Here is a 22,847-nt window from a genome sequence, read left to right as displayed (position 1 = left end):
AACATAATATTGGAAGTCTTAGCCTCTGCAATCAGACAACACAAAGAAATAAAAGGCATCCAAATTGGCCAGGAGGAGGTCAAACTTTCACTCTTCATAGATGACATGATACTCTACATGGAAAACCCAAAAGATTACACCAAAAAACTGCTAGAACTAATTCATGAATTCAGCAAAGTCGCAGGATATAAAATCAATGAACAGAAATTGGTTGCATTCCTACACACCAACAATGAAGCGACAGAAAGAGAAATCAAGGAATCAATCCCATTTACAGTTGCACCAAAAACCATAAAATACCTAGGAATAAATCTAAAGAAATAGGTGAAAAATCTATACACTGAAAACTATAGAAAGCTTATGAAAGAAATTGAAGAAGACACAAAGAAATGGGAAAAGATTCCATGCTCCTGGATGGGAAGAACAAATATTGTTCACATGTCGATACTACCCAAAGCAATCTACATATTCAACGCAATCCCTATCAAAGTAACACCAGCATTCTTCACAGAGCTGAACAAATAATCCTAAAAGTTGTACGAACCAGAAAAGACGCTGAATAGCCAAAGCAGGAGGCATCACAATCCCAGACTTCAAGCTATACTACAAAGCTGTAATCATCAAGACACTATGGTACTGGCACAACAACAGACACTCAGATCAATGGAACAGAATAGAGAACCCAGAAATGGACTCACAAACGTATGGCCAACTAATCTTTGCAAAGCAGGAAAGAATATCCAATGGAATAAAGACAGTCTCTTCAGCAAGTGGTGCTGGGAAAACTGGACAGCAACATGCAGAAGAATGAACCTGGAATACTTTCTAACACCATACACAAAAATAAACTCAAAGTGGATGAAAGACCTCCATGTAAGACAGGAAGCCATCAAAATGCTCCAGGAGAAAGCAGGCAAAAAAACTCTTTGACCTTGGCCGCAGCAACTTCTTACTCAACATGTCTCTGGAGGCAAGGGAAACAAAAGCAAAAATGAACTATTGGGACCTCATCAAAATAAAAAGCTTCTGCACAGCCAATGAAACAATCAGCAAAACTAAAAGGCAACTGACAGAATGTGAGAAGATATTTGCACATGACATATCAGATAAAGGGTTAGTATCCAAAATCTACAAAGAACTTATCAAACTCAACACCCAAAAAACAAGTAAGCCAGTGAAGAAATGGGCAAAAGACATGAATAGACACTTCTCCAAAGAAGACATCCAGATGGCCAACCAACACATGAAAAAATGCTCAACATCACTCATCATTAGGTAAATACAAATCAAAATCACAGTGAGATACCACCTTACACCTGTCAGAATGGCTAACATTAACAACTCAGGCAACAACAGATGTTGGTGAGGATGCGGAGAAAGAGGATCTCTTTTGCATTGTTGGTGGGAATGCAAGCTGGTGCAGCCACTCTGGAAAACAGTATGGAGGTTTCTCAAAAAACTAAAAATAGAACTACCCTATGACCCAGTAATTGCACTACTAGGCATTTATCCAAGGGATACAGGTGTGCTGTTTCAAAGGGACACATGCACCCCCATGTTTATAGCAGCACTGTCAACAGTAGCCAAAGTACAGAAAAAGCCCAAATGTCCATCAATGGACGAATGGATAAAAAAAAGTGGTATGTATATACAATGGAGTATTACTCACCAATCAAAAAGAATGAAATCTTGCTATTTGCAACTACATGGATGGAACTGGAGGGTATTATGCTAAGTGAAATTAGTCAGTCAGAGAAAGACAAAAATCATATGACTTCACTCATATGAGGACAAAACAGATGAACATAAGTGAAGGGATACAAAAATAATATAAAAACAAGGAGGGGGACAAAACAGAAGAGACTCATAAATATGGAGAACAAACTGAGTGTTGCTGGAGGGGTTGCGGGAGGGAGGATGGGCTAAATGGGCAAGGGGCATTAAGGAATCTACTGCCGAAATCATTGTTTCACTATATGCTAACTAATTTGGATGTACATTTTAAAAAATAAAAAATAAAATTAAAAAAAAGAGAGAGAGAGAAAGAAATATGGCCTTTTCAGAAATCCAGATTTCACCTAGGAAAAAAGAAAGAAGTGATAGAAGGAGAGTTTGATGATATGTAGACCTTTACTCTTTTCAGACCTTAAAATCCAGAGGAAAACAATAAAAACATGGTATCAAGTCCAGCTAATAGAAGATGATTTGGAAAGTTATACCTTTTCTTGACAGTTGAACTAAAAAGGAAGTTATCTGTGACAGGATTAATTTTAAAAGTCTGTCATGGTCTTGCCAGAATCTTGGAAGAGTGTGGCATCTACATCTTAATTTGATAAGTGCGCTTTGGTCAATGATCATCATTCATCCCATTCCCACCACCAGGTTTTTAGGTATTGATGAACAGTAACAGGAAGCCTGGAAACATCCACCACTGTACTCATACTTCTTTTCTCCAATACTTTATTCACTTGAAACTGAAATATAAGTTGCTCGGCCAACTTCCTTCCTAACAGTTAATAAACAAGAAATAAACCCCATAGCTAAATACGGTGTTACCTTTCTAAAATTCAGCTATGAGCATACTCCCAATAACCACCATTGATCTGAAATGAGTAATCATTTACCTTTTGCCTAAACACCTCACCTACAAAACACTTTCTTTGGCAGGAGATACCTAGTTGTTGTTCCCTTGTTCACATGTTTTTTGCTATGGAAAGAATCTTAGAACTTTCCTTTTGGGGTATATGTGGGGATTATCAGACCAATTTGCTCTTCCTGCTGCCACAATTATGTGAGAAGCCAAAGTGAAACCCCTCTGAGGTTTGCTTTCTTTTTTATTTGTTTCTCATCATAGGGCTGCATTCTGACTCTCTGACCTCAGAGTAAAGTAGCTGTGCAAGTGGCTAAGTAAATAAGCCCATTCAAATCAAAAGCTCTGTAGTATTGATCCCATTAACAATACACCTAAAATTACATCTGTAATCGGAGTTAGTAGTAATGAGGTTACATCATTTTGCCTGCAACATTCTGAATATAGTGCCATACCTTGCTTTTTGTTCCAACCTTGGGGATAAAGTAGGTATTATTTTTTCTTCTTTGGTACTCCATTAAACCTTAAAGTTTCAATCTGTAACTAGTCCCAGAAATACTCTAAATAATAAATAATTGGGCTATTTAGCTTCATGCACATATTAGATCTAACTCCTTACATTTTTGGCTCATAGATTGTTCTGTAAATTTTTACAAGAGCTATTTGAATGACTTAATGTATAATAAAACAATTTCCTTATCATTCCTAATAAAATATATTTGTGTTTGCTTTTCTTTCCACTCATGGACTCATCCCTCTACCAGGATGATTAATAATCGGGAGCACTCCCCTGCCACCAAGACTCAGGCTTGTCTTGCCAAAAAGCCCGAAAACAGTCTCAGCAGAATCCAACTTCGGTTTTACTTCTCAAGATCTGAATTATTCAATCTTATGTAATTAATAATTAATATAAGACATTAACAGTACTATCTGTATGGAGCTAAGACAGCCGAGCCTGTTCTCTGCTTTCTTATATTCTTTCTATCATAATGAGATAGAGAAAATGGCTACCTGGCTTTTATGAATGCGAGGAGCATGGCTTCTCATACACTGTAAACAATTGCTGCAGTTAGGCAAACACATAATGCCCACAGAAAAGAAACTACCATGCAGACTTAATGCAAACTAAAGACATACTTAGAGAAACATAATCTTTCAGAGAAACATTATCTTAGGAAATTTAGCAGTACCTATATTCTAGGAAACTTTTTGCATTATCTTGCCACACAACTGATATTTGTTACACAAAATCTCCTTTCCTAATCATAGTGGTCTAGAATTTATAACAAAAATATTGGTATGTAGTTTTCTTAGAATCCAGGCAAATAACTACACCCTGGTATACTATTACTTATTTTTATTGCTTTTTTGAAGGTTTTGTTTTAAAGTAATGTCTACATCCAACATGGGGCTTGAACTCATAACCTCAGATTAACTTGCTCTACCAACTGAGCCAGCCAGGTGCCCTACAATATTCAATGTCTTCCAGAGTTGAAAACTTCTTGTCTTTTTGAAATGAATATTTTATTTTCTGGCATCCATTTGTTAGCTCTTCACTGTTTCAAAGGTCTTAAGTCCAAGCAATTACTAAAAGACCTAACCACTCAAATTAGCTATTTTCCCCGCTTTGTTCTGTGTCAGGCTTTGAAAGCAGATTTTTAATTTTTTTTCCCTAAAGCTAAAAAGCAAGAACAAAAGGACCAAAAAAGATATAACTAATTACTATGATGGCGACTGCACCCTTCCATGTCCTAATCTAAGTATCTCTAAATTTTCCTCTTAAAAAAATCTATGTTACATAAAGGAAATAACTATTGTGACTTTATCCATGATATTTCCAAATAAGTATACATAATCAAAATAGTTTATACAGATGTGATATGACGATATATTAGTTCACCTTAATGATATATTAGTTCACTGTTCTGGAAATTCACATGTTTTTAATGAATCACAAAGTATTTCTGTGCATTCTAAAAAGGTTTATGAACTGACTTAAAAGTAATACTGGTTGACATTGTCTCTGTTAATACATGATAATATATTTTCTATTAGGGTTGTGATGGAAAACACAAATTCTTTCTATATTTAAAGCTGATAGTTTGTTTTGCATTAAAAAGAATGGTCTATAAACTCCGGTTCACGGTAGAGTTGTTTTTTTTTTTTTTTTTTTTTTTTTGTCTTTTTGAGTAAGATATAACCAAAGGGTCAATATCTTGGTTTAAGGCCTGAATCTGACAATCTGTGCTACATTTACCCTTAAGCCACTTGCTGATTTTGAATACCTCCAGGAAAAAAGCAGAAATCCTAAGGAGGCATGTTCATAGTGTTACAAAAGTTAGAATAAAGTAAAATGGTAAGTTAGAAGGAAATTAGTAAGATTTGTGCTTGGAATCTGTGACAGGATACATCTGAGGTACAAGGTGAAACAGAAGTACACTAACCTTTACAAAAAGTGAATTTCAGTTTTGAATCAGCTCAGTTTCTAATTGGTTTATGGTGATGTGCCCTTATCTAAAATGGCAGTCAAGAGTCAAAGGACTTGAGAAGAATTTCCCAAATTCTTATGAAGATTTGGAAGCAAATATCAGAGGTTAGGTGTGGACAACTTATAGATCCATGATAAACAACCCAGACTTCTTTTGGTACCTACGTAAATCAGCATACAAGAAACAAAACTGTGCCTGAAGTAAGATGCTTCTTATAAAAGAAAAATGCATGGTGAAAAAAAAATGAAGTATTTTCAATTGTTTAACATGATATTCCAGAAATAAAAGTGAATTATTTATGGAAATAAAAACCTATGATATTTTACACACCACTTCTCGATTTTTTCCCAAGAGAAAATCTGTTCCAACTTATACACCTTGTACAGAAAGAGCACTCATGTTGTAAATCTATGCAAAACTTGGAAAAATCTATAAGGAAATGTGTTTAAGTGTTCGATACCTAAGAACAAGGACACCTGCAAGGTGAGCCCCATATTGGATTTACTACCCTGACTGGGGGACTTTCCCCAACTGTGGCGTACAGCAAGCTGGAGTCCCAGCACAGTGTGGTGTTCTCAGTGAGCTGAGGGAGCAGAGGAAAGTTTTCAGGAGAGGTAAAACAACTGATATATGTGGAACTTTGACATTCAAAAAATAAATTATGCTCACGGGTTCCCTCTGTGTTTTCCAAATGAGGGATTGACTGCTTAGGCCCAGCAGAGCGTCCTGAAACTTGTCAGAGACCAGGTGAGTTGACAGAAGAGGGAAACTAGTTGTTGAGCAATTCTGGGGGAAGTTGGAGATCCAGCCCCAGGAGACTTCAGAGTCTACATTTTTACAACTTCAAAGCTCAAGGTCTTAAGTTTAGACACAGAAAGGCCTTAACTTTGGATAAGGAACACGACAGAGTTAAGTTACACAGTAGTCTCGCCCTAACAAAATCTGGAATTATGCCTTGAAAAGAATTTTAAAGGAAACAGTTTAGATGTAGGGCCCTGCCAACTTGTAATTGCTTGGAGAAATATTAGGCTTTCCATATGTTTATAGCATCATACATTCAAGACTACACAAGCTCAGAATGAATAGCCAGTAACTAAATTGAAATCTATGACAAAAACATCAAACTACATCTTGGCCATTGTGAATAATGTTGCAATGAACATAGAAATACAAATATCTCTTTAAGATGGTGATTTTACTTCCCTTGGATGTAGATCTGGAAGTGAGGTTGCTGGATCATACAGTAGTTCTATTTTTAACAGGATCCTCCATACTGTTTTCCATAATGTTAGTGTCCATCAATAGATGCATGGATAAAGAAAATGTGCTGTGCCTGAAATAAGATACCTCTTATAAAAGAGAAATGAACTGTGAAAAAAATGAAGTATTTTCAATTATTTAACATGGTTTTCAGAAATAAAAGTGAATTATTTACAGAAATAAATAATTCCATTGTATATATACAATAGAATAATCAGCCTTAAAAAAAAGGAAATTCTGCCAGTTGTGACAACACAGATGAAACTAGAGGACATCATGTTAAGTGAAATAAATCAGAGAGAGAGAGAAAGAGAAATACTGCATGGTATCACTTAAATGTGTAATCTTAAAAAAAAGAAGAAGAAGGAAGTTGAATTCATAGAAATAGAGTATATAATGGTACTTGGGATCTTGTGGTTGCCAGGGGCTGAGGGGCAGAGGTGTGGAGGAAAGAAGTTGATAGAAAGGTAGAAACTTTCAGTTGTAAGATGAATAAATCCTGAGGAACTAAAGTATAGCATGATAACTATGATAATACTGCAGTAAATAACTGGAATTTGCCAAGAGAGTATATCTTTAAGTGTTCTTACAAAAATTTGAAAAATTTTAAAAAAGATAACCACATGAAGTGATGGATGTGTTAATTAACTTGATTGTGGGAATCCTTTAACACTGTATACACTGTATCAAATCATCACATTGTATACTTTAAATATATTACCAATTTATTTGTCTATATACCTCAATCAATCTGGAAAAAAGATCAAACCAATTCACAAAAATATCATAGAATTCAAAAGGTCTAAATCTTTTCATAGAGTAATGAGTAAACAATTAAAAATGTTACAATTGTGAAGAAACAGGAAATGTGACATATAATCCATGCAGGTACAGTTTATAGAAACCAAACCCAAGATAGCCTATATGTTATGTTACATTCAGTTGGCAATCAGTTTAAGGCAGATATTGTAAATATTCTGAAAAATTAAAGAAAAAATCACTGAAAACACAGGGTATGTCAGCAGAGACACAAAGACTAAAATCACTAAGACAAGGATTTCTGTGAAAGTGTTCAAGGTACTTCCAAGTCATATTCCATATAAACCTATCCCATTATATATTTTTTAACCTTTTTAAGATAACCAAGTGGCTTTTCCTCCTTAATCTGTAGGAAAACTATTCAACTTTATCAGCATGTGAAGTATTAGTCCTATATCTGGTGACTGTTAGTGGTAAGGACCAAACTGAAATCAGTAAAACAGATACAATCCTATTAATGATTTATTACATGATCTTCCATGGTTTCTTACCTATAATACATGATTAAATTACACCATTAAGATAATCTGAACATTACTATTTCGAGAATCTCTAAGAAAGAGCTTTCCACTTAGAGAGTGTTTTATGTTAGCTTTTTGCCAACCCACTAAATACTTCATAAATAGCATTTAATAGGCACTTAATAGCATTTAATAAGCACTGATTAAAGATTCAGTTTGAAACTAAGGATTTTTAAAATATTTTCTTCCTCCTAAAATCACATCAAAATGCCAAGTATATAAAACATGGTTTTAAAATTATATGTGGAAAATAAAACTGAAAGAAAGTTAACTACAGCCAAGGTATGTAACTAATTTCATAAAGATAAAGAACTAGCCAACAAAAGACATAAAATATCAAGTACCTACCCAAAGGTAATGACAACCAAGAGCTTGATGATTTTTACCCTCAAACCCAAGAATCACCCAAGATTTGTATTTGATGAATGGCACGAAGCACAACTATGGAATAAAGATAAAAAATTGGGTGCTATCTCAAAAGTCCAAAAATTAGAGTTATATACCATGTTCTCTGCCTCCATTCCAGAGGCCATATATCCCCCAGGATAAATTATGAACTGACGGAGCCAAAGAAACTTCTCCAAGGAATCTAAACCTAGCAAAGAGCAGGAAGCTGCCACCTTGATAATTACTCTCCTTAAGTTTTATTGTGTTCTGTTAACAATCCCCATACCCCAATCCCATACCACTTCCTCTCCAGTTACAAGAGATACTAGCATAAATTTAAATGGATGAGATCAGTCATGATTCTTGACGTAGGCTGACTCCTGAGCAGAGCCCACGGATACCTTAGAAGAGAAGTAGATACGGACGCTGGGGATCTGGCATTGTTTTCTACATAAAATATTGAATATTCTTTGGACTATGGGTTCCACATTTGATGTTTTAATTATGCTATTGAACTATAATATGATGATAATAAATTAAATTAGCATAGCAAAAAAAAACAGACTAAAATACACATTTGATCATTTTGATTTTCAAAGTAGCCTGTCTGAGTTACATACAAAATTATTTTTGCTTCCTATTTCTGAGTTGGAAGTTCTGGTACTTACATGGCCTACTTCACACAAATATTTTCAAAGGAAAATACACCTGAGAAAAGCATTCAATTAAAAGGAGTCTGTGAAATGAAGAAGACAATCATACCAAATAAAATACTTTGTGTAAAACTTGTATTTTTTTTCTCAAGGTCCTGAGTCATCACTATGAAAATTTGAATAAACAAAGAATTGTGGTACTGACAGGTCTTTTGGTACAGGTTTCCAGGGATTTGTGCTTTCTTGACAATTTGTTGATTACCCTTGCAAATAAACAGTACAAAATAAAAATGTCTAAAACTGTACCTCTGAATACCTATGATATGCTACATCTCTATTTCTCACCCAATCTCAAGAACTGATACCATAATTTACTTTGGTTTTATTCAAGCTAAATAAATGAATTCCTGACTCCTTTTTTTCCCATACACTTAACACAATCTACGACAAACATTTTAAAACTACCTAAAGTATATATTTCATTCTCATTATTGCTCACCATTCCCATTATTATGTTTCTAATTCTACTTTTGGACTACTGCGTAGCCTCAGAAGTGATCACCTTGCCTCCAACCTGCCCAGCCTCATACAGACTGTTCCATATATAGCAGCAAACTGGCACTTAAAATTCTAAGTCAAATAAAGTCATTCAGCGCCTTGCTCAGAAATTTCCAATGGCTTTACTGTATTACCTCCTTTCTGTTCTTCAAGAATTCCATGCAGCATCTCATCTCAGACTGTTTGGATTTGATGTCTCTACTCTCCACAGATATTTATTTGGCTAAAGATGGATTTCAATTCTACCTAATCATCTATGATAATATGTATATTAGATATATTTACCTTATATATTAAATATTATGTATGTTATATATTTCTCTGTAATTTTATATACTGTATGGTGTGCATGTATATTGTATATATATATATGCATATAATTTATTAATAATGAATGCTATATTGAATAAAAATTTGAATACCATTTGGATCTTTCTGCAATTGTAGGCTACATAAGAGAAAAGATATTCTTTTTTGTATATGGTCATATGTCCAGTTACTAAGAAGATGTCTGGAATATGTTAAGTAGAACCTCAATAAACTTTTTTTAATGCTCACGTGAAGGAAACAATATATTGATTCTATATTTGTAATGCTCATTTTAGGACTACTTTTGAGGGGCTTGGGTTTTAAAGCCTCATCTGCAAATCCTGTGTGTAGTCCCAGAATATAACCTACATTTGCTCATATATGTAAAATAATGTAGTAAATTTAATTATATTACATTTTAAAATACATAAGTCACATGGATTATTTGTCAAGATTCTGATATCTCTTGCTTGTCAAGATAATTTCCAATTTTTTTAAATAGCTCCATGTTGATACAACCTAATTTTGACATTTCAATTTTGCTAGAATATCAAGTTTTTAAATTATCCTATACTCTCTATCTTTAATAAAATATCTAGAAAATCAATGCCATTTAGAGATAGGTCTTTTTTTTTCTTTTTTTTTTTTTTGCAAGCTAACAGTACATATACAGTATTCTAACTTAGCATGACATGTATTTTTAAAAAACAACAGAGTTCTCTTGAAAGACAAAAAAAAAGTCTTCATATATCACTGTGAAATACTGAAATCCTAATTTCTTTCAATATGCTCTGAGTGTACCCTTCAAATCATTTGCCAAGGTATTTAAAGTAAAAAATGCAATCACCTACCATTAAATCACTTTGATCTGGTAATGTATTTCTGGTTAATCGATGTTCTGCAACCTGGTCATAGAAATTGAAAAAAAAAAATCAGTCATGTGGTTAGTAGTAATGCTAGTAATTTTTTTCATTGAAAATGTGGTACTAAATTGAAGTAAAATACTTATTTGCACTAAAATGAAAGTACTGGAATAAAAGAAATGTATAAAATCAAATTTTAAACCTTTATAAGATTTTTAATCAGTTTTGGGCAGATATTTCTTTACAACACTCTTAATAGTGATCTATTGCCTACATTTTAGAAGAATGTATACCAACCAATCCTAAGTTAGCATAAATACATCCATGAGCATACATACATGCATACATAAATGCCTCTAGGTGATTTTAATATACCATTTTCTTCCTAAATTTACACCAATGATTTACAAGGATAAACTGTCAAAAAAGTTTGAACTACTAATCGATATTAAAAGATAAATTCATACTCATTAACTATTATACAGTAAGGAAGATTTTTAGGCAAATCTTGTAAGGAGGATTGCTAGGCAAATTGTCCACAGTCCTCAACAGAACATTTGGTTAATAAGTATTAAGATGATTTTTCATGTTAACATATTTGTCAGTTGACTAAATCTGTTTTTATACATTCTTATTTTCCCAGAAATTATAAACCATCATATATATCATAATTCTAACTCACATACAAAATATTTTTCAAAATAGTTTCAATGATAACTAATATCATCCACATAGTTGTATTTTATAAAAATCCAAATTAAATCACTCTTTTATGTTTTATGGTTATATGTCTTTTGGGTAATTTTCATCCTATTATTATCTAGTCATTGTAAAGAACACTTAGACCTTTCAATAACATTTCTGCTCACTATTAATTTTGGAAGTGTTCATTGGGCAATTTTATGATAAGTGGCAAATTACATCTAGTAGTTTAATGAAGTCCCTTTTTACTCACAATACTCCTTTATTTATTGCTCCCCCTCTTTTTCTGTATCCACTTGATATTATGCATTAGTCATTCAAGGGCATAATTAACATAGACAGTCTCTTTCTAATTCTCAGGACAAACTTTCAATGCTTTTTATAAATGTATCAGAATTCAGTGTGTAAGGCAAAAAAAAAATCACTGAGTGCTTTTTTGGGAGAAAGCCATATAGATATTCTGAATCACAGCCAATAATGAAATTATTTGATATTATAGATTAACACAGTCTGTAATATTGAGTTGGGAAAAATTCATAAAGGAATGGTGAATATTTTAAAACTCTTGTGGATAAATATAATTTTAAAATTACACTGCTTAAATTGTATCACTTAATTGCATCATCTTTATGCAATAATAATAATGATTACTTTTGAACAAATCTAAATGGCAGAGCAGAAGGCTTGAAAACATTTTAATTATCTTACATATAAGTAAGTATATCATTTCCTTTCTATTACATTCACCACAGTATAATTTACTTGCAATTTAAAACCCAAGCTTCAAAGTCACATAGGTTTCTTCTTATAAGTCTCCAAATTGATGCCATTGCTTAGAAATTCTTCACAATTCTTATACGTAAGAAATCATAACATTTGATTGTAATAGGATATCTTTTATTCTTAGTGGCTATTTTACTCATACAAATTTTATGATATATGTTATCATCAAAATGATCATTCTGAGTATCTAAAATTAGTAAATGTAAGTGCATGTTTTCCATATTTTAGATGATGGGAACAAAGATCTTAGCAACAACAAATTAAAGTTTCACCACCATATGGAAAATGAAACCATTGCAAGTCTATCTATCTTCCTGCGAGGACATGGCATTATTAGTTTCAGTGTGGCTGGAGAATGTTCCTTTTGTCTACCTTGCTTGCATGGTAGCTTGCAACTGTTTTACTCCAGTAAGCCATGTTCAACTACACACAGTCTGCTGTCAATCATAAAGTGAACTTTTAATGGAGCTTTTATCACTTGTGTCAGAAAAATCACTTCTATCTAGGACCTCAGTGTGTGGTTAGATATTTAAAATTGGATAAATATTGATGTAAAATTAAAGGAGCTCTATATTATAACTTTATCTAAATAAACATAATGAGGCATGATTTAACTACATTCATTAAAATTCAACCTTGTTACATGTAGAGTTCTACAAGTTGTAGCAACATATACAATCTTGTTACCAACAAAATAATAAAAATATAATCATTCCATTATCCCAAATTTTTCCTTCATTCCCCAAACAAGCCAGGTATGATGCAAATTTTAGTTATAACTTTCCTTTTTCAAAAATTAAATAAATAGAAAATACAGTATATATAGTCTTTTGTGTCAGGGCTCTTTTTTGTAACATAATGCTTCAAGATGCATCCTTGCGTTGTTTTTTTTCTTTTATTCTTTTGAAAGAAAAGTATATAGATTTTAATAAAATTATTAATAGCTTCAGATAAGTTCCACGGTATCCAGTAGTAGCACAATGATAGATATATCACTGAGCCACTATGCCTTTCATCTGAGCACTTCAGGAATTCATGATTTTCCATACATGCCTAGTTTGTTCCTTCTTTTATGGAGTAGTATTTTTTGTACATATGTAGCACAATATCATCATATAAGTGGGCATTTGGTTACTTTTCAATTTATAATGATAATGAACAAAGTTTTAATAAACTTTCATTTAGAATTTCAGTATGTTTTAAATTTCACTTGGATAAATATGTTGGAATGGGATTACTGGGTTGTGTGATAAGTAAATGATTATATTTTTGTATTGTTAAGTATATGGTAACATGTTAAGTATAAAATTATGTTTAAGATTATTTGTTTTCCAAAGTGGTTGTAAAATGTTGAAAAAATTATTTTTCTCTGTAAAAATTTTGATTATTTTTGTTTCTATTTTATTTGCCCCAAATATGTTTTGGTTTCCATTTTTATTTCTTTGACCCATTGATTATTCAGGAGTATGCTGTTTAATTTCCACATATTTGTGAATTTTCAAGCTTTCCTCCTGTTACAGTTTTCCATTTTATACTACTATGGTTACATATGATTTTAATCAACTTGAGATAATTTCAATCTTCTTAAATGTGTTAATACTAATTTTGAGACCTAACATTTGATCTATCGTGGATAACGTTCTGTGTACACTTAAGAAGAATGTATATTCTGCTGCTGTTGAATGGAATACTTGGTACATATCTCTTAAATCCATTTGGCCTAATGTGTAATTCAAATCCAATCTGGTTACTGATTTTCTGTCTAGGTGATCTATCCATTATTGACAGTGGAGTATTAAAGTGTTATTGCGTCACTGCCTATTTCTGCCTTCATGTTTGTTAATATTTGATTAACATATTTAGATGTTCCAATATTGTTCACCAGTATATTTGCATTTAATATATTCTCTTGAGATATTGACCCTATTATAAAATTGTTTCTTGTTATAGTTTTGGACGAAATATCTTTTTGTCTGATATAATTATAGCTGATCTTATTCTCTTTTGCTTTCCAAGTGCATGAAACATCATTTTTCCATCTCTTCACTTTCAGCTTATGTGTGTCCTAAATTGAAAGCAAGTCTCTTGTAGACAATATAGTTGGATCTTGTTTAATATAAAATTGCCTAAGGCATGTCTTATCTCTCATAAATTAAAAATAAAAAAGGTGCTCACATTGCCAATCATTATGTTCCCATTTTCATTTTTCAAATATTTTGTGAAAAATGTTGATTTATAAATAACCTGTGCTCTTTTCATAAACATTTTGCCAAAGTGGTGGCTGACATTCCAGATAATCATGCATAGCTGAAGTAACATAGAAATACAAAGTTTAGTTTCCTCTCCCACAGTGAGGAAGGAAACAGTGAAACATAAAGCAGTTTATTTTTAGTCTTATATTGTCCTTAGGATATTATGAAGCTCCTGAACTGCCTTAGACATTATCCCCAAAAGTCCCCCCTTCCCATTTAGGGTTCATTCTGATATAAGCACAAAATAGTTGACCAACATACATACTAGATCATAATAGCTATGAATCTAGCTAAGCTCCTTTAAGCTTATTTAAGCTTCATTTAATGTAATGACTTTGTTGTGCCCTGTTTGTAGGGCAGATCTCCCATGGATAACTTCAATAAGAATTGTGATTAAATTATATTCATGTTCTTAAGTTCTTTTCAGTGGTTAGTCCTCATTAACCTTCATGAATGAGTGGCATTTTATTGTCCCATGTTGTTTTTTTGGTTCTGTATTAGTATCAACAACTTAAATTCATGTTTTATTCTTTTTCCCCCCTAATTTTTTCTTAATTAACTTTGTAAATTTCCCAGATAGTCATAAAATGCAGGCTGCTGTCAGGTCACTTCATGCAATTTTCTTATTGGCTAACTTCAATTGTGGCTCATAAATAGTATTGATTGATTTATTTATCTATTTTATTTATTTATTTTTAATACAGAACTGAAAGAATCACATTGGAGAATGCATGTAAAGTAACTTTTGCAACAAGGTTAATCTTTTTTATCTAAAAGAAACAAATTTTGCATTATTGCACACATTCTCACTTTTTCTATCTGAATGTGAAAGATGATTATAAAACATTCACCTACCTAACTTTAATTCTGGGTCCACACAAATATTTTTACCTTATAAATGTCTGGGGAAAAAAATGAAATGATACTTAAATTCTTTTATTCTGTATCTTATCAATGTAGAATTAAACATTATAGTCCAATTAAAATTAAATTGAATGTGCATTTAAATGTCTCAGTTTCAAGCAGGACATTTGTGAGGCACCTGCGTGGTTCACTCGGTTGAGCTTCTGACTTTGGCTCAGGTTATGATCTCACCGTCCATGGGTCCGAGCCCCTGCATCAGACTATGCGCTGACAGCTTGGAGACTGGAGCCTGCTTGGGATTCTGTATCTCCCTCTCTCTGTGCCCCTCCCCTGCTCATGCTCTGTCTCTTGCCCTCAAAAATAAATATTTTTTTTAAAAGCAAGACATTTGTTTTATTTGTATGTATTTAGTATCTTATCAAATTATATATGTAATTTTAAATATGTATGTAAGTATATGTATGCACATATAAAATTGAGGTGTAAAATAAATGCTTTAAGCTGTTCTAGATATTATTATGGTATAGATTTTTTTTTACTTTACTTATTTAAATTCAAGTTATTTTACATACAGTTAGTATTGGTTTCAGGAGTAGAACCCAGTGATTCATTGCTTACATGTAACACTAAGTGCTCATCCCAACAAGTGCTCTCCTTAATGCCCATCACCCATTTAGCCCAACCCTCCCACCCAAATCCCTTCCAGTTTAGGTATTTTTTAATTGCCCATTTCATGCCTACTCTTTGCCATGTGCTTTGAATTTATTTTTAGCAATTTTTAGAACCCTGAAAGAGAAGTATTATTATCACTAATTTAAAGATTTGGAAACTGAGACTTAAAAAGTTTAGCTGTTTGATTTATTAAAAATGGCTTTTTCTAAAAGATTTAGATTTCATTGCTTTATAATTAAGAAAGACGATAGCTGCTCCAGTATATGAAATAATGCTTTTCAGCTTACTAATGAAATTCAAGTTCAAGAACTTCTGTGCTTATTTTAGTCTTCACAACTTCTCTAATCATAGTGATTACCATTTCTAGAGATAATATTTAATTGATCTTTAAAAAAATGATAAACATAGTTGCAAAGATAGTACTCCATTTCTTAAGAATTTTCTTTCATCAGTTCAATTTATTTATTGGCATGCCAGAAGTTTATGTTTTTCTTCTCTCCATTGAAAACATTTCATTCTTATATTGTTTTTCATTGAGCTTCTATTTAATAATTTAATTGTTATAACTTTAAATAACAAATAGAGTAAAAAAGATATTAATCAATTTTAATTACCTATGTTTACTCATAGCACTTTTATTAAACATCAAATACAGTATATTTCCTAATTTGATGTTATTGTGGCATACTATGATTATGTCACATGAAAGATAATATCAATATACCTATTTTTACAGATGGCTATCATTTACAAATCTGTCATGTTTAAGCAGTCATTTTCTATGTTGCTAAAAGTAGTAAATAAGCGTACATTTTAATGATTGTAGGGAGCTATAAAAAATAAATATCATTAAATATCTTTTTAAAAATTTTTGCTCCCAATGTATTTTAATAGCAGATAGATAGTCTTCAACAACCATTAACAAGAATACTGTGACATAATTTGGCAAATGTGTAGAATAAGGGATGTCTTATTGAACAATATCCCCAGTACATTTTAAATATAAATACAATAAGAAAGATGTAACAAATTGAGGAGTAAAAATCCAAAAGTGGTTTCCTTTTCATTATTTGAAATATTAAAGAGAGGTTAAGTGTGAACGTCACACTTTCTTTAGTACACAATGATGCTAATAAACCTGGGAATTGTTAAAAAAAAATTTAATGGAAAATATTATTCTCTCATGCATACAACATAACAGAATGCAGAAGCATTCAATATACACGTTGAAATGTGTTTTACAATACCCTAATATAATTTCACAATGAAGGACTTTTCTAGACCTTTGTGTGAGTGGAGAGATTCACCATAATTAAAAGAGAAACAGTTAATAGAGCCCTCCCCCTGAAAATAGGGAGGCCTTTATTTATTAAAATACTTTAGCCTTATGTTTAATAATTATAGAACCCTTATAATATGCTAGAAATAGTATTATCAATATTAGATGCTTTAACTTAATACCCATATTGCTTTTTTGTGGTAGTATTATTATTATCACAATTTAAAGATGAAGAATTGAAGTGAGCAGCAGGAGGGTATTAAGTAATTCATTCAGAAGGCTTAGAAATGGGTAAGGCCAGGAATTAACCCCAGGATAATGGTTTCAGAATCTGATATTATAAATACTGTGCATTCCTGTACAAAAAAATAGAGAGGTATGCATGGATCAGCAAGTTGCTGTAACACTCTAGTCTATGCTTCTCCTTATCCAATCGTTGATTCTTTTCTGAAGTTGGACTTCCGCCAATGTTTTCACCCTTCAATTCATGAAATGGCAGTTGACATGGCTTTTTTTTTTTTTTTTTGGATCTCCTTTTTTTTTTTTTTTTTAACTCTGTCTTATCAACCTGATTATTGTATTTTCTGCATCAGAACTCTCTCAGGGGACAGAGGTACAGAAATATTGCTGATCTGGTCTCTTTCTAGGAATGGTGTCAATATATAACATACATACATTCAGACATATGTACAAACCCGTATCCTCTCCTTGCATGGGATAAATATTGTGGCAATGAGGGCTTTTGCACTAGGGTTTGGCTTCTTGAGTTTACACCTTACTCTTCCATTCACATGAGTCAACTTGGGCTATTTTCTTAAAATCTCCACCCCTCATTTTACTATCCATTAAGTGAGGTTAATAACAGCACATTCCTCAGTAGATAATTGTAGTATAACATTAGTTAATGATTGTAATGCCGATATGGAAAGGGTGGAATACATTAAAATGGCTCTGTAAATTTCATAATTATTGTATTACATTAAATTTTGTAATTACTATATGGTAAGAGGCATACATTCCTAACAATAGTATTATAAGGAATGTCCTGATACATTGCAGATGTAGAATTTTTAGTTTCAGGTAGGATACATAGTGGCTAATATCACACATAATGTTGAATGTCTGAGCCAGTCTTTCTGATGCCAGTATTCATTTATTTTTTAAATGACACATAATTCACTTACAAACTTCACTATTTTAAAGTGTAAAGTTCAGTGTGTTTTTTAAACTGATGTTTCACCATCGTCTAATTTCAGAATATTTCATCTCCAAAAGAAACCCCATACTCATTTTCAATCAACTGCCTACTCACCATTCCCCCCAGATATAGGCAAAATAAATCTACTTTCTATCTACAAGGATTCTGGACACTTAATATAAATGAAATCATACCATATGTGGCCTTTTGTGTCTTGCTTCCTTCACGCTGCATATTTTCAAGGTACGTTCATGTTGCAGCATGTATTCATATTTTATTCCTTTTGTTTATTCATCAGCTGATGAGGATTTGGGATGCTTCACCTGTTTATTATGAACAATGCTGCTACAAACATTCAAATACAAATTTTCACATAGTCATATAATTTCAGTTGGAGGGGTCAGTAGACCTAGCAGTAAATTTGCTGGATCATATGGTAACTCTATATTTAAGTTTCTGTAGAAATGCCAAATTGTTTTCCAAATAACTGTACCAAAAACATTACAACCAAAAATAAATGGAGGGTTTTCCTTTCTCTACATTTTCCTTACACTTGTTTTACCATATGTTTTCTAGTAGCCACCTCAATGGCTGTGAAGTGGTACTGAATTTTCACTTTCTTTTTTTTTTTTAATTTTTTTTCATGTTTATTTATTTTTGAGACAGAGAGAGACAGAGCATGAATGGGGGAGGGGCAGAGAGAGAGGGAGACACAGAATCGGAAGCAGGCTCCAGGCTCTGAGCCATCAGCCCAGAGCCTGACGCGGGGCTCGAACTCACGAACCGTGAGATCGTGACCTGAGCTGAAGTCGGACGCTCAACCGACTAAGCCACCCAGGCGCCCCCTGAATTTTCACTTTCTTGATAGTGTCCTTTGAAGCATAAGGTTTTCATGTTGACGAGGTCCAGTTTATCTGCATTTCTTTTGTGGCCCCTGCCTTATGTGTCACATCTAAGATTCTACTGCATATCCAAAGTCATGAAGATGGACCTTTATGTTTTCTTTAAAGACTTTTTTTTTTTAATTTTAGCACTTACATTTAGGCCTTTGATGCATTGAGTTAATTTTTATATGAAGTATGAAATAGTAGTCCCAATTCATTCTTTGGGGATATCCAATTGTCCCAAATGATTTCTTGAAGGAACTCTTTTCCCTATTGAATTGTTCTTGCCATCCCTGTAAAAAATTAATTTTTCATAAATATCCAGAGTTTATTCTGGACTCCATGTTCTCTTCCATTAATCTGTCTATCCTTATACCAGAAATACACTTTATTGATTATTGTAGGTCTATGGTAATATTTTAAATTAGGATATCTGAGTTCTTCAATTTCATCTTTTTTAAGATTGATTTGTCTTTTGGGGTCCTTTGCATTTCCTTATGAATTTTAGTTTGTGAATTTCTATGAAAAAGACATCTGGGATTTTGATATGGATTACAATGAATATATAGCTCAATTAGGGAAATTTCACCATTTAACAATATTAAAACTTCTAAATCATTAATATGGAATGCCTTTCCATTTTCTTTTTTAAGGTCTCCTTTAATTACCCTAACAATATTGATTGATTGTTTAGTGATTTTTATCAACTAATTCTGCAAAGTCTACATTCTTTATCTTATGGGCCCACTGAAATCTATGCTTAGTAGCCTGGTGGTCAGGTCACTACTGGGCAGAAAGTTTGTTAAACATGTGCAAACGATAGATCTCTTTACTCTGTGCCAAAGTGGTTTTGTTGTTGTTGTTTTCTTTCTTTCTTCCTTTCTTTCTTTCTTTCTTTCTTTCTTTCTTTCTTTCTTTCTTTTTCTTTTAGGGCATGTCTTCAACACTCAACTAGTTGATTGATAATTCTGCCTACTCTTCTCTTCCTGCATGCATTGGGATTCAAGGTCAAGCAGAGCTGAGACTTTAGGGCTTTCTCAGGTGTTTCTTAAGCTTGTTCAGGGCCTTGGGTATGCACAAAATTATATGCACGCATATGGACTTCTAGGTTCCCAGAAAATATATCAGATTCTTTCAAAGCCCACATAGATATCAAACCCCTTAGATTTTGGTTTTAAGCTTTTTCATTGGCTTGCTATTTCCTCCAACAGCATTATCTACAACCTTAGGAAGCTGCAAAGTTAAACAAATACCTTAAACAATTTTTTATAAATGCTTCTGGAAAAACAGCTTTTGTCCTGGATGACTTCCAAGTCAGAGCAAATAAATGGGATATGAAACTGGGATCTTTCAGGGAACTACCACATACAAAACAATAATTTTCTGAGAATGTAGTTTTGAAGGCGATCCAACCTTGTTCATCTGCCTTCATTGGTTGCAAAGCCAATGATTTTCACTATATTTGCAGGCTGTTGGTTTTAAATCATATATATGTGTGAATGTTTATGTATGTATGTGTATTTATAATACAGGAGATGAATAGATGGAGAAAGAGAGAGAAACAGATATATATTCTTACTTAATCTTCTTTAAAGTCTGAACCAAGAGTATCTAAAAAGGTCAAAATAACAAACTTCTATTTTTCCATCAATGTATTCCTGTGAAGCTATTTATTTTTTATCACTTATTGGTCCCTATATCTGTTTCTGTTATCTGTTGTCTCTTGTGTCTGTGTCACAGCAAGAAGGAAAGTTAGAAAGAAAAAAAGAAGAAGAAAGAAAGAAATATGCCAGAGTAAGTTAGAAAACTAAGTAACTGTAGGGAAAATCTAATTTTTTAAAGCTGCTTGTCTATAATCTAATATTGTGACTTATATATTTTTATCATGGATCCATACTACGTTGAGTTCAAGAAAATATCCCAAAGTGCCTTGCACATGCATCAAACTATAGTCATCTACCTTGTGGGTATGTGTGTATGTGAGTGAGTGTGTATGTGTGTATGTGTGTTTATAGAAAAATCATTCCAATTCAATATTTATAAATCACTTACTCTTTACTGGTGTCATTTTCAAACCCAAATGAAGAGGTCAAGGGCCATGGCACTACATATATATTTAATTATATGTTAGATATGTACTATCTGAGTTTTTTATTCTCTGTATGAGTCTTCATTTGTTTATAAACTGAGGTTTGGGATGAACTTCAATTGCAAAACGGCAAGGGTTAAGCAACAGGTTTCACTGAGGAAAGTAAACTCACAAATTGAGGGTCAGAAAAAAGAGGTGTTAGGGCACAGGTTCCCTTATTCTCTTATCATCCCACATCTTGGAGCCAGGGTAAAAGTAGACTCCCAGTATGATTCTATATTCTAGTGCAAGAACTACTAACACCACCATATTGCTCCCCTGTATGGCAAAGCATGAAAGCAGCTTTGATAAGTCGCGTAAAAATCGGGCTGCTTGACACCAAGCAGTCTAACTATGGGTGTCAATTGTTTGAGAGTTGTCAGGGAATGCTAGCTACTCTGTTCCTGAGGACTTGGGCAAAAGGATGTTAGAGTCTCAGTGTGGGGTTAAAAAAAATCCAATGGGAATATTATCTTAAGTGCACTCCCTTCTGGAGGAAGGGCAGAAAGATTCCTCCAGTACCAGGTAGCTCATTTCCCAGGTAACCTAGAGTGAGCCCTCAGGGTCATGTTAGACAATTCCATTTACTGAACTATCTTGAATCTGTTGCTTCTGCCAATCAAACTCAACATTTCAATTGACATTAAAAAATTGAACAATTTTTGTTTCCACTTTATTTTGCTTTTAGTAACTGACCTAGTTAAATGGGGACTGTCACTAATGTCAGTCTAAGATAGTAGATTTTTGATAGGGCTAGTAGGTCATGCCATTTCATTTAGAGTTTACTCTCCATGGTGTATGCAATTGTTTTTGAATGACATGATAAAAATGTTTTCCAACCTTAAGAAATTAGAGATCAAATAAAAAATATGTAGTTGTCAGTAACAACTTTATATTGGAAAGTGTTATTGCCAAAAAATAACTTGGATAGATACAACTATCTTTTTGGAATTACAAGATTACAGAGACCTAATTCAGTTAAATTGAAATGAGCCAAATGGTTGGTCATATCTCTTACTAGTGATTTTTTGGAAAGGAGTCTCACAAATGTTTCATATCTATCACATCCATGCTATACTTCTCTTCAGTCTCCATTGTTTCAAAAAACCACCATTTGAAGTTGAAATATTTATGACTGCAATTTAAGCAAAATTAGATATTTAGAAACTTATTCAGTCAAATAACAAAGAACAAGGCTTTTTAGTTCCTATTTTATTCCATCCTCAATTAACTTTCTGTCCTCTAATTTTAAATTGCAGCAATATCCACTTAGGACTACTACTTCCCTTACTGTTTTATTCTTTAGTGCTATCACCACTGCTCTAACTCAAACTTGTTATTTTCCTGGTTAATTCTTAGGTTTAAGTGTAATGATTTCCCTGGTGCACATACTTGTGTCTTCTTTATATTTATGAACAGCATCTGCTATTTCTATGGTTGTCTACATTTTTTTCACTTGAAAGTTTCTGGAAAAATGAACCTATATACACAAAATTCTTCTGAAAAATATGTTAACAAATGTCCCACCTTGTTGACTCAGTGATTGGCAGTTAACAGAAGCTGGCCAATACATAATGTCCCTGCATGAATAGAGATTCATCCAAGGGAACTGGACACAGGGAAGAAATATTCAGAA

The 22,847-nt window shown here is 32.9% G+C and overlaps 1 long non-coding RNA gene across 1 annotated transcript in view; it reads right to left on the bottom strand.

Annotated features, from left to right (window-relative positions):
• Positions 1 to 22,847, bottom strand: part of LOC123384629 — a 269,572-nt gene that overhangs the window by 97,692 nt on the left and 149,033 nt on the right. The window contains exon 2 of the long non-coding RNA XR_006596014.1: positions 10,438 to 10,491. This is a non-coding gene — a long non-coding RNA (uncharacterized LOC123384629). The remainder of the gene's footprint in view (positions 1 to 10,437; positions 10,492 to 22,847) is intronic.

This window comes from Felis catus, chromosome A1, assembly GCF_018350175.1.
Source record: "Felis catus isolate Fca126 chromosome A1, F.catus_Fca126_mat1.0, whole genome shotgun sequence".
NCBI lineage: Eukaryota > Metazoa > Chordata > Mammalia > Carnivora > Felidae > Felis > Felis catus.
The sequence above is the reverse complement of the archived record's forward strand: the minus strand, read 5'-3'. Positions and strand labels throughout refer to the sequence as shown.